The sequence below is a fragment of the Patagioenas fasciata genome, chromosome 2 (assembly GCF_037038585.1).
Source record: "Patagioenas fasciata isolate bPatFas1 chromosome 2, bPatFas1.hap1, whole genome shotgun sequence".
Lineage (NCBI taxonomy): Eukaryota > Metazoa > Chordata > Aves > Columbiformes > Columbidae > Patagioenas > Patagioenas fasciata.
In genome coordinates this window covers 40,033,768-40,042,899 of record NC_092521.1, presented here as the reverse complement: position 1 = coordinate 40,042,899, position 9,132 = coordinate 40,033,768, and the positions used below count along the sequence as shown (strand labels likewise).

The following is a 9,132-nucleotide window of genomic DNA, read 5'->3' as shown; positions in this document are numbered from 1 at the left end:
GAGAGGTGCACTGCTGGATCTCATCCTCACTAACAAAGAGGGTCTGGTCGAAGCAGTAAAGGTTGAGGGCTGCCTGGGTTGCAGTGACCACGAGATGGTGGAGTTCAGCATCTCGTGTGGCAGGAACAGAATAGCAAGTAGAATTGCAACCCTGGACTTTGGCAGGGCTAATTTCGGCCTTTTCAAGCAATTGCTGGGGGAAATCCCATGGGCAAGACTGCTTGAAGGAAAAGGGGCCCAAGAGAGCTGGATTGCATTCAGAGGTTGCTTCTTCCATGCTCAGGATCAGAGCATCCCCACACGTAGGAAGTCGAGGAAGGGAGCCAGAAGGCCTGCGTGGTTGAATAGGGATCTGTTGGGTATGCTCAAGCAGAAGAGGCGAGTTTACAGGTCATGGAAGCAGGGGCTGGCCACTTGGGAGGAATATAAGGCTGCTGTTAGAGGATGCAGGAGGGCAGCTAGGGTAGCCAAGGCCTCCTTAGAATTACAGCTGGCGAGAGGGGTCAAGGACAGCAAGAAGAACTTTTTCAAATACATAGCAGATAAAACTAATACCAGAGGCAATGTAGGCCCACTGATGAATGAGGTGGGTGCCCTGGTGGCAGAAGACACAGAGAAGGCAGAATTGCTGAATGCCGCCTTTGTCTCTGTCTACTCCGCTGGAGGCTGTCCTGGGGAACCCTGTACCCCTGAGACCCCGGATGAAGCCAGGTTAATGGAGGAGTTTGCTTTAGTCGATGAGGACTGGGTTAGGGAACAATTAAGTAGTCTGGACGTCCATAAATCCATGGGTCCAGATGGGATGCATCCGCGGGTGCTGAGGGAGCTGGCTGAAGTCATTGCTAGACCGCTATCCATCATTTTTGCCAAGTCTTGGGAAACGGGAGAGGTGCCCGAGGATTGGAGGAAAGCAAATGTCACTCCAGTCTTTAAAAAGGGCAAGAAGGAGGACCCGGGTAATTATAGACCGGTCAGCCTCACCTCTGTCCCTGGGAAAGTAATGGAACAGCTTGTCCTTGGTGCCATCTCAAGGCACATCAGGGATAAGAGGGTCATTAGGGGCAGTCAGCATGGCTTTACCAAGGGTAAGTCATGCTTGACCAACCTCATAGCCTTTTATGAGAATGTAACAAGGTGGATGGATGATGGCAGAGCGGTGGATGTGGTCTACCTTGACTTCAGTAAAGCCTTTGACAGTCCCTCACAGCATCCTCACAGCTAAATTGAGGAGGTGTGGTCTCGACAATAGAGTAGTGAGGTGGGTTGCAAACTGGCTTAAAGAGAGAAGCCAGAGAGTGGTGGTCAATGGTGCGGAGTCCAGTTGGAGGCCAGTATCTAGTGGAGTGCCTCAGGGGTCAGTACTGGGGCCAATATTATTCAATATATTCATTAATGATTTAGACGAGGGAATTGAGTGTACTATCAGCAAGTTTGCTGATGACACTAAGCTGGGAGGAGTGGCTGACACGCCAGAAGGCTGTGCCGCCATCCAGCGGGACCTGGACAGGCTGGAGAGTTGGGCGGGGGATAATCTGATGGAATTTAACAAGGGAAAGTGTAGAGTCCTGCATCTGGGCAGGAACAATCCCAAGTTCCAGTATAGGTTGGGGCATGACCTATTAGAGAGCAGTGTAGGGGAAAGGGACCTGGGGGTCCTGGTGGACAACAGGATGACCATGAGCCAGCACTGTGCCCTTGTGGCCAGGAAGGCTAATGGCATCCTTGGGTGTATTACAAGGGGGGTGGTCAGTAGATCGAGAGAGGTCCTCCTTCCCCTCTACTCCGCCCTGGTGAGACCCCATCTGGAATATTGTGTCCAGTTCTGGGCCCCTCAGTTCAAGAAGGACAGGGAACTGCTGGAGAGGGTCCAGCGTAGGGCAACAAAGATGATTAAGGGAGTGGAGCATCTCCCTTATGAAGAAAGGCTGAGGGAGCTGGGGCTCTTTAGTTTGGAGAAGAGGAGACTGAGGGGTGACCTTATTAATGTTTATAAATATATAAAGGGTGAGTGCCATGAGGATGGAGTCAGGCTCTTCTCAGTGGCAAACAATGATAGGACAAGGGGCAATGGGATCAAGCTGGAACACAAGAGGTTCCACTTAAATTCGAGAAAGAACTTCTTCTCAGTGAGGGTAACAGAGCACTGGAACAGGCTGCCCAGGGAGGTTGTGGAGTCTCCTTCCCTGGAGACATTCAAAGCCCGCCTGGACACATTCCTGTGCGACCTCACCTAGGCGTTCCTGCTCCAGCAGGGGGATTGGACTAGATGATCTTTTGAGGTCCCTTCCAATCCCAAACATACTGTGATACTGTGATACTGTGATAAATAAATGTGCACATAAACATTTCTAAACACATCCTGCATGGTCCAGCCTCAGGTGTGGCAGATAGTCCTCCAGCTGCCTGACATTTCAGCAGGCAGCACTGGTATATAAAGGAAGAGCATATCTCAAAGTTTGACTCCGTGGCTGATGATACCACCATGAAACCCAGCCAAGGAAGAAAAGGCAGGCCAAAATTTGCCCACTTTCCAGAGTCCTCAACCGTAAGAGAGGGTTTTCCATTTTTTCCTCTGTAGTCATCATTCACCATGAGGTTCTCCTATTTCTACAAGGAAGGAAGCTTCATTCTCACTGGAGTTGATGTGAAAGCCACAAAAGAATTAATTTGCACAAGGCCGTTACTGTACCAGCACTGTGCCTACCTGTCAAACTCAATGAAGGTGAGCCTGAGCTTACAGCAGCTGTACCCTGACAGGTTCCGAAGAACACTGATGTATATGATGTCTTGTGAAGCTGCCTCTGCATGGATCTCCCCCTCCTTGTTTCTTGTGCAGTCTCAGCGAAATCGGCTGAAATTTCTCAGTAAAATTATTTTTTCTTTATGTTGTCCTGTTGGTAAGCACTTCTAACTCTTCAGGAACGGTAGCCTTTGTCGCAGGGGAGTAATTTCAGGGTTCTGCGTACTGCAGAATAATGTTTAGATTTCTTAAAGAGAAGTGCAACTTAAAGAGTTCGGTGGTGGGTTCACTCTGTTATTTACTGCATGGGGGAAACACGTCAAGCTGAATGCTGCTTACCTTCTGTCCAGATGCCTGTACCCATTCATGAAGCAAACTTTCAGGTATCTTCCCTCCCTGATAACCATTCACTCTGGGGGCTGTGTCTTGGAACTCCGGAGACAAATTTTCAGGCAAGGCATGATAACCATATGCAGAACAGTCTTTCGGGAGACAAAATTCTTAGAAAATAAAAAAATTAGTGGAGTAGAATAGCAAAAGTGCTGGCTTATGCTGGGTACCTGCGCAGAGGTCCCCCTGAGCATAGAAAACTACAAGCCTTTATAACTTTACAGACCATTCATACCATGATTCAGTCCGATAGCAATATTTCACTTTGGGACCTTCTTGCTTCTTATTGGATCTTTTTCGCTGATTCCATGTGGGTCTTTGCTTTGTTCAGTGGTAGACATTGTTTATGGTCCATAGCCTTGCAGATACTGTTTTGTCTGAATAAATCATTTCTTCTCAGCAAAGTGCAAAATGGGCCTTTTAAGTGTTCGGTGTAGTTTGTAGTTGCTTTTGGTAAATATGAGCAGAACTTCACAGCTTAAAATTTTGGCAAATCCACCTTACTAAGTAACATGAAGCAAAGAGTAAATTGAAAATCAGACAACCTTGTATCTCTAAATAATTCATTACATTTAGTATGCATCTACTTAAACCAAATTATTAATATTGAACTTGAATTGGGCTCATCCACTGAACTGGGAATAGTAAAATGATTGCCATACAACTCACTTATTTGGAAGGGAGAGCTCAAAGTGAGCTCATCCAGGCTGTCGTATTTATAGAATAACATGGTTGACTCGTAGTCAATTGCATAGAGTAGGAAAAGTATGCACGAGACTCCCTGTGCCCACAAGTTATCGGTGTTCAGTGTGCCATTCTGCTTCCTTGTGGGTCTCCTGGAAGGAGTTCTTGGCCTGGCTGTGGCTCAGGCCTTTCCCTCTCTTCCTCCTGGACCAAACTGCTGCTGGTGTGGCTAGGGGGGGTCGAGTGCATCCGCCACAGCCTTCAGTTATCCTCTGGGATTCAGGAACACCAATGAATTGACCTTTAGGAGATAGACAGGGTTGCTGGCCAGGGACCACCTTTATTTTCTCTTAGATTCGGTGTCCTAGTTCATGCCTGGTTCTACATACAGCTACCCTACCACACTTGCCACTGAAATGTCTTGGATCACATCTGTCCTTTTACCCACATCAATTTACGTCTGGTCACCTGCCAGGCCTATTTTGAGGACAGTCCTAGTATTCGTTATTGCTCTGCCTGTGCCTTGTTCTTCATACAAAGGAAGAAACATGGGAGCCAGAGATGAAGGCAGCCAAAGGGACGTGTCGTGCTCTCTGAGAGGGTCCTCTGATTTGAACTGTCAGGAGCTTGGGATTGCAGCCTGGGGTGCAAAGCCCATTGCACCATAGTCTAAATACAAACTAAGAGCTTAAAGCCTCTAAATTTTCACTGAAGCTCCAGAAAACTGCAGAGGAACCCAAAAAACAAGTCAGCTGCAGAGGGAAGGTCACCAACAGTAGATGTCCTGCCCCAGCTCACCTGCCTTCTCCCAAGAGCTGGATTTCTTAATCCTTCTACCATCCTAAAGTTTACCAGGTGGCTGCAGAACCAGTTTGCACCTCATGAGGCCCACAGCTGCTTTGAAGTATTATGTCATTAATTTCTCGATCAACAAGTGTGCAACTGCTCAACACCTCCTTGGAAACTTCTGATTCACGTTTCTAATAAATCTTTTAAATTATGTGGAGCATCACAGACATTGATACTTACCTTTAAAAATACTACCAGTACAGACAGCAATCTGATTTGGAAGAATTTTAGCAGCTGTAGGTTTGAAGAGGAAATTATCATTTTAGGGCCTTACACCATCCTCAGAACACCTTTATCAGTTTTTATGATTTCTTAAAGATGTTAATACAAACGAAGATGTGAAGAACTCTAATAAGAGAGTAGCAGAGCCTCATCACACCAAATAAAACCTCTCCTGGGTGCAGTGTAACTGAAGCAATACATGGAGAGCCCTTCCTGCAAATTCATACCAAAACCAGAAATAATTTCATTTTCCCAACACACCATGAGTGTGGGTTGACCAGTCTGTAATTAGAATGGGTGTGTTTTGTGAATGAGCTTGTTATAATTAGATCTGCTTCTAAAGACAAAATACAGTTATAAGTATTTTCACCAGTGGCTTGGGTTCTTTTTCCTTTTTCAAAGCCAAGTCTAGGAAAAAAAAAAAGAAAAAAAAAAGAGTCAAAAAAGTCTGACAAATGTTGAGACAAATTTACTAATCCCAGTTCCTCAGTAGTAGTATTCATATGACTAGAAGTTCACTGCATAAGGCAATGCAGGAAAGAACAGCAAACACAGGAAGGGAGTACAGGAAAGGGAAATAGTGGACTTCCATTTTTCCGTGGAGACATTACATCATTTGCTTTGCAATGTATCCGTATTTTGCAGCCAGAATAATATCAGCCAGCTCCAAGATAAGGAACACATTTATTTAGAGAATAAATCTAGTTCAGATTTCATCATAATGTCAATATTTGCTGTATTAATATTACAGTTCCTTTCAGTTAATACTCAGTAGTTAACAATGTGTTTTGTGCAAAGGGAAAAGATCTTCTAAACTAACTGTGCATATAACTTGGGAATTGCCAGGTTCAGAACATATTTCACTTCACTATCAGAGGATTCTCTCATTGCTGTTCATTGCTGGGTGCAAGGAGATCAGAATAAGTCTTCAATCGGTAGAAATCAGTTGACTTCCACCTTGTAGGGCTCCATCTTGCAGTGATTTTTCAAGATTTTAGTGCCAAACATGACAACTAGGACAAACGAGGAGGCTCCTGTCAGTAACTGCAGACAGTCCAGCCTGACACCCAAAGGCCATTGCAGCAGACTTCATGCCGACAGTCCTCCCTGCCCTGTGACAAGACATGGGCCGGCAGGAGGCCAGGCTCTGGTGACCAGATCCTCAGCTTGAATCGCTTGACTAGGTAATGGGGTTCATAAAATAATAGAATGTCCTGAGTTGCAAGGGACCCACAAGGATCATCGCGTCCAACTCCTGTCCCTGCATATGACAACCCCACAGTTCACACCATGTGTCTGAGGGCATGGTCCTGTTTCTTCTTGAACACTGTCAGGCTTGGGGCCATGACTGCCTCCCTGGGAAGCCTGTTCCAGTGTCCACCACCCTCTGGGTGAAGAACCTTTTCCTAATGTCCAACCTAAACCTCCCCTGGCACATCTTCCTGCCCTTCCATTGGGTTCTATCGTTGGTCGCCAGAGAGACCAGCACCTGCCCCTCCTCCTCCCCCTGTAAGGAAGCTATAGACCGCGATGAGGTCTTCCCTCAGGTTCCTCTTCTCCAGGCTGAACAAACCAAGTGACTTCAGCTGCTCCTCATATGGCTTTCTTTCCAAACCCTTCACCAACTTCATAGCCCTCTTCTGGACACTCTTCAGTAGATCCTTTTTATCCTGTGGTGCTCAGAACTTGCACGCAGTGCTCCAGGTGAGGCCGCACCAGTGCAGAGCAGAGTGGGACAATCACCTCCCTCGCCTGGCTGGCGATGCTGTGCTTGGTGCACCCAGGACACGGTTGGCCCTCTTGACTGCCAGAGCACACTGGTGGCTCATGTTGTACTTGCCATTGACCAGAACTCCCAGATCCCTCTCTGCAGAGCTGCTTTCCAGCCCCTCATTCCCCAGTCTGTATACTGTTACTTTTCATTAAATTTGGGCAGAAGGTAGAGAGGGAGTTCCTCAAACATAACCCAAGCAATACAAATTTCTATAGGCCCAAGGAGCAATTTACCAATTGCTATTCTGTTAAGCCCAAAATAAACAGATGACTTCACGATGGGCTGCTTGCTGCACATTTTCTACCCATTTATTGCAACACATACTGTCAAGGGAAGCTGTGTGTCTCTCCAAAGGAAATACGTTTATGCAGTACACACAGTTATGAACACGTGAGCATTCAGCAGTATTCCTTCCCCCTCATCCAGCTCACATGTGGTGTGTGGGTTTGTCACAATCAGTCACTGGAATAATCTCCCCAGGAAAGTGATGGATTCTCCAACATTGGACACTTTTAAGATTCAGCTGGACTGAGTGTTGGGCCATCTTGTCTAGACTGTGCTTTTGCCAAGAAAGGTTGGACCAGCCGATCCTTGTGGTTCCTTCTAACCTCGTACTCTTTGATTCTAGGATTCTGTTGTTCCTGCTGTGCCTAATATATACATCAATGACTCAGAGAACTCATAACTCATTATGCAGCAGCAGCTCTCCCCACAGCCCTTGATGAGGTGGATTAGGCATGTCCTCTGACACTGCACTTACCATGGGCTGGTGATGACTTGGTGATCAATGGCTCACAGATCTGCACCAAGGGAGTGACCTGCCCTTTGTGAACCCTCAGTTTGCACCTCCATTGTGCCCTGGCCTGGAGCTTGCCATCTGTCCCTCTGGTGTTCTTCCACTCACACAGGTCTCTGCATCAGCCTGCCCTCCTCATGTTAGTAAAGTGGGCCTCGCCAATAGCTATGGTGACCAAAGCTATAGCCCACCGCATTACTGACTCTGTCCTTTGGATCTTGGTGTTTTGCAGGAATCAGAAGATATGAGCTTGACTAGCTGGCTTGGACTACCGTTCCCATATCTGTTCTGTCAGATATGTCACATGTGGCCCCACGTGGCAAGCCCCACGCTGTGCGGTGAGCTCAGGACATGCAGAGCAGGCCCCAGACCACCATCCTCACCAATGTACAAAACAAATGAAACTGTTATAATCCACAGGAGAACAAAGGCCGATCATTTTCTGCTTGAATTAAACATTTCTTTGCAAAGTTCCATGAGTCGCCAAGTAGAAAATAATCCAGATGATTCTGTTTATCGTTATACTGGTTAATTTTCCTTATTTCCAAATTGTCCTCTTTTTTCACTAAACTTCCTAGTAATGCAAATGTCATTCAGCTTCATTCAGATAAACCATGTTAACTACATAGGTTTGGCAGAGAAGTGCTCCTTTCTACCCCAAAATTAATTCTGAATTTGTGGAATGCTCTCTGTGAACAAACAATGTTTTTATTAGCTTTATAGAATGCATCTCCCCTCTACAGAAAAGACAGTTACTGACAGTACAAGAGATTATACAGAAAAAATTAAATATAGCATTCAAAACAGTAATGAGTATTCCTACATATTAATATTCATACCCAGCTTAAAATTCGTACTATTGGGATCACAGACCACTATTGAATGCTATGGCAAAGAAATGGTATAAGCAATTATAATTACCATTTAAAAATAGTTAATAGTGTGAAGTGGAAGATTTAATGTGTTTTCTTCTTTTAATGTACAGCCCCATTCCCAGAATTTCACTGGACCGTATGGACAGACCAACTGTCACAGCTGTCTATCAAGGCTGAATTAGAGGAAGATGAACAATACAGGCTTTGTGGTTCAACTGAAGCAGCAGCCTCAAAAGTTTCCATTTCTCATCCGAGGGCACTGTGGGAGCATTGTCCTCCCCCACTCTGAAAAGAGAATGGAACAATTATGTTACTGAAATTCCTCCGCAGTGGGTCTGAAAGACTATGTCCAGCCAGAGAGACAGGGAAAACTAAAAGCAGGGATTTCATGACAGTAGGTGGGGGCAGTTTCAGGGTATGTACTTCAGTGACATAATGGTCCTGATTCTTCTTTTTTAGGGTAAAGCCAGTGCTGAAGGATTTACTAGCAATGGAGGAAATGGCAATAAAAACAACTAATTAGATGCAGTAGTAAAATTAATAAGTTGAAACAAAGCTTCACAATTGGCTTTCTGAATCAATCAGGTAATTGATTCTAATGTGGAGAGCATGGCAGTAAACTATTATAGAAGGCAAAATACACTTGTCACAGAGAAATTTTTACCACTTACTATTTTAGGGGCCCTACTAAGTGAAGTGCTGAGTACATAGCTCTCATGGGAGTCAGGTGGGCTCAGGAGATAAAAAACAATCACCCAATTTGACCCTTCTAATGGAAGTAATATTCATTAGCAGCAGAGAT

At 45.5% G+C, this 9,132-nt stretch overlaps 1 protein-coding gene across 3 annotated transcripts in view; it reads right to left on the bottom strand.

The window, feature by feature from the left end:
* Positions 1-5,550: 5,550 nt before the first annotated feature.
* The window catches only part of CA8 (carbonic anhydrase 8), a 57,240-nt gene continuing 53,658 nt past the window's right edge, over positions 5,551-9,132 (bottom strand). For all 3 annotated transcript variants that reach the window (XM_071804086.1, XM_071804087.1, XM_065832991.2), the window contains one exon: positions 5,551-8,615. The gene's annotated coding sequence lies outside the window, so the exon portion shown is untranslated. The remainder of the gene's footprint in view (positions 8,616-9,132) is intronic.